The sequence below is a fragment of the Sinocyclocheilus grahami genome, unplaced genomic scaffold (assembly GCF_001515645.1).
Source record: "Sinocyclocheilus grahami isolate Dianchi unplaced genomic scaffold, SAMN03320097.WGS_v1.1 scaffold1869.1, whole genome shotgun sequence".
In the NCBI taxonomy this organism is placed as follows: Eukaryota; Metazoa; Chordata; class Actinopteri; order Cypriniformes; family Cyprinidae; genus Sinocyclocheilus; species Sinocyclocheilus grahami.
In genome coordinates this window covers 753-3,787 of record NW_015507048.1, presented here as the reverse complement: position 1 = coordinate 3,787, position 3,035 = coordinate 753, and positions in this window count along the sequence as shown.

Sequence of the window (3,035 nt, the reverse complement as noted above, 5' to 3'; positions counted from 1 at the left end):
ACCTCATGTGTTTAAAGCACAGTGTCCAAAGAAGAGCTGTAGGGAGTGATTTTCATGGCCGTGTTCATGTGGCGTCAGTATGGGGTGAAGAGTCACGTTCACTCTGTGCAGTGAGAGACTCCGTCTGATCGATTGCGTCGAACACGTTTCCTCTAAATGAAGTCCTACTGTACGCTCTCAGCCCATCCCATCAGTGTTCACATACTGTATGCTCTCCAGTGATCCTCAGCCTCCTCCGTACAGCTCTCGTTACATTAAAATAAAGAGATCCAGAGGACTCGATGTTCCACACGGCTGACCCGTCGCGGTCGCTTGAGGAGGGCGATGAGCTGTCCGGTCTAAGCGCGGCTCTCACGCCGGTCGGCGGTCAGCTAATTGAAAGTATATATTACGATCCCTGCGTCCCACAGCCCCCATTATCCTCCTCCGGCTGGGCTAATGAAGCGTGCGGCAGCTCCAGTGAGATGTCCGGCTCCTGGGTTTCTGTGAAATGGTAAACTGATTGCTTTGAGAGGTTAATTATTTTGTGGGCTGATGGTGACCTCTGCACTGGAAATCCAGAGAACGTCGGAGACAGATGTTTTCAACACACTGCTTCCCTGAGAAACAGTTGTCTGATAGCACACTTTTAATCTAAACATGATCTAAATGTGAAATACTTTCGAGCTATAGCTTTTAAATGCGTCAGACAGAGACGTGCATACAGATGCATCATGGTACGGTGAAGAGACTTGCTGTGTAGTTTGCTGCTTTTGATGAAGTTTTGGAAAGCAATCAGATGTCCTTAAAGGGGAAACTTCATTATTTCACCGTGTTTTACATTTAGTCAGTGACCTTTGCATCCTCAAAGATTTTTTCAATTTATAGTCATTGCTACTCAGGCACAAGTCTGTCCTTCACACATCTTTCTGGAAAATACAGCTGTGAACGCACGACTGCTGATCCTCCTTCGGTCTTCAGGCCTGACGACAGGAGGGAAATATCACAGTTGTGTTGAGAGAGGAAATAAAGCAGCCTGGAAAGCGTGTCACATGTGCGGTCAGTAGAAGAGAAGACCATAGAGAACCAGAGGACACCATGCCTTCACCGGAGAAGAACAAGCACTGTGAACTAGTGGGTTTATTCAGCAAAGCAGAATAAAAGCAACTCCAAGATGTAAAGTTAAAGAGTTAATACACTTGAAAATCTCCTCGTTTACTCACTGATGATGTGACAGACCCATATGATTCTGTCCAGTACTGAACTGTGGAGCATCAGGGCTTCAGAGCCGCTGTGGCATCTACTGACTTACTGAATTTGAATTTGAAAACCATTTTCATTCTGTTCTTCACACAGGAGTTGTCATAACTTCAGAGAATGTGGATATAGTGCACGAGAAACATGGTCTACTGAAAATAAAGTAAAATAAGACGTAGAAATGAGAGTAGAATATTTTGGCCTGCTCATTAAAAACATGCAAACACTGTAATTCTGTGTGCTTCAGTTCACAGTTTGTTTGTTTTTTACTTTGAAAGCTGAAATACACTTTTACACTGCAGTTGAATTCTGTTCAGAAAGGAGTCCATATGCGTGTGCTTTACGTGTCTGTAGTGACCGGTGGCTCTCACAGGACACACGGTCTTGAGACTTCAGGCAGGAGGCCAACAAAAAGTCCATTACTCCAGCACCTGTGAATGAGAGGAGCCTCCAACAGCCTGAAGAGCCCGAGCCCAGGGGAGAAGTGCACTCGTCAAGAGGGTCATTTTTGCAGGACTGCCTGTCATCTGTTCTGCTTCTGTTATTCTTTAATGACGGCTGCTGGCCTGGATGCCTCAATTTTCCTCTCCGAACTCTCACACACTTTGATGCAGCTCTTATTTGCCGTTTTGCCGTCGCCGTGAGCCTGAACGTGAGCCGCTGTGAATTCAGCGCTGATAAAACCGTACGCTTTCAGAAAGGCTTTAAGAAGATGTTTCTCATGCTGGAGATTTGAGATGAGAATGTGACCCTGGGCTCAATGACCGCTAGAGAGAAAGAACAAACACGACACGTATGCGTTCCACGAAGCGTGTGAAAACCAGCGAAGGCCGCTTTCCATGAGTGTAAAAGAGAGTAGAGTGAAGGCGCAGAAGAGAGGCCAGCAGGTAATGCGCACAGACAGCTCAATATGCAGCTTTAATTAGAAAGCCTGGCCTCCCCGTGAGAGAAACAGACCACACGGCTCACACAGAAGCAGCGCTGCTTCACAAACCTGCAGCGCTCAGAGCCAGAGCTGCCGGATACTAACACCACCAGACTGAAGCTGTTTAAGAGCGTGATGAATGAGCAATAACACTCGAGTACGAGAGCGATACCGGCTCTATATCAGCATGGCTGTGATTAGGCCAGAGGCACGAGGCCGGAGGCAATCACAGCCGCTGATATAGAGCATATTGCGTTTATACAACAGTTCGACGGAACATGTGTGTAATTAAACAAGAAACAACGGAGTGCCTAATAAAACCCTCTTTTGTGCGGAACTACTTCCTTCCGCCACGGATTCAAAGCTCAAGTTGACAGTTAAACATGCGTCACTTTTAGAATCAGTATCAAGGGCATGTGCTGCTTCAGTTAGGCTATTAGTGAGGAATAATGAGGTTATAAGAGAGAAACAATGCGGCGAGACGTGCATCCAAATGAGAGAGAGAGAGAGACCGCGAAGCTAGATGTTTCTTCTTATATTAACTAACGTACTCTACAATTAGCTCAGTGAATAATTAAAAAAATTAAAAACATAGACCCGGCTAGAACAAGAGGAGAGATACAATATTGTGAAAGGGCGTTCCTGTAGCGCTACCAGTACAATATCTCACGGTTCTCAACCAATCAGATTTGAGAACCAGAACGAACTGTTGAATAATCTGTTATAAAGGACAATCTTGCTTTTATCTTTTACATAATTATCTTGAACTTGAATTAGCTTGTGTTGAATCAATGCTAGGGTAAAGCATTCGAGAGAGAGAGAGATTTAGGTGTGAGTGTGTGTGTGGGAGAGAGAGAGAGAGAGAGAGTGTGTG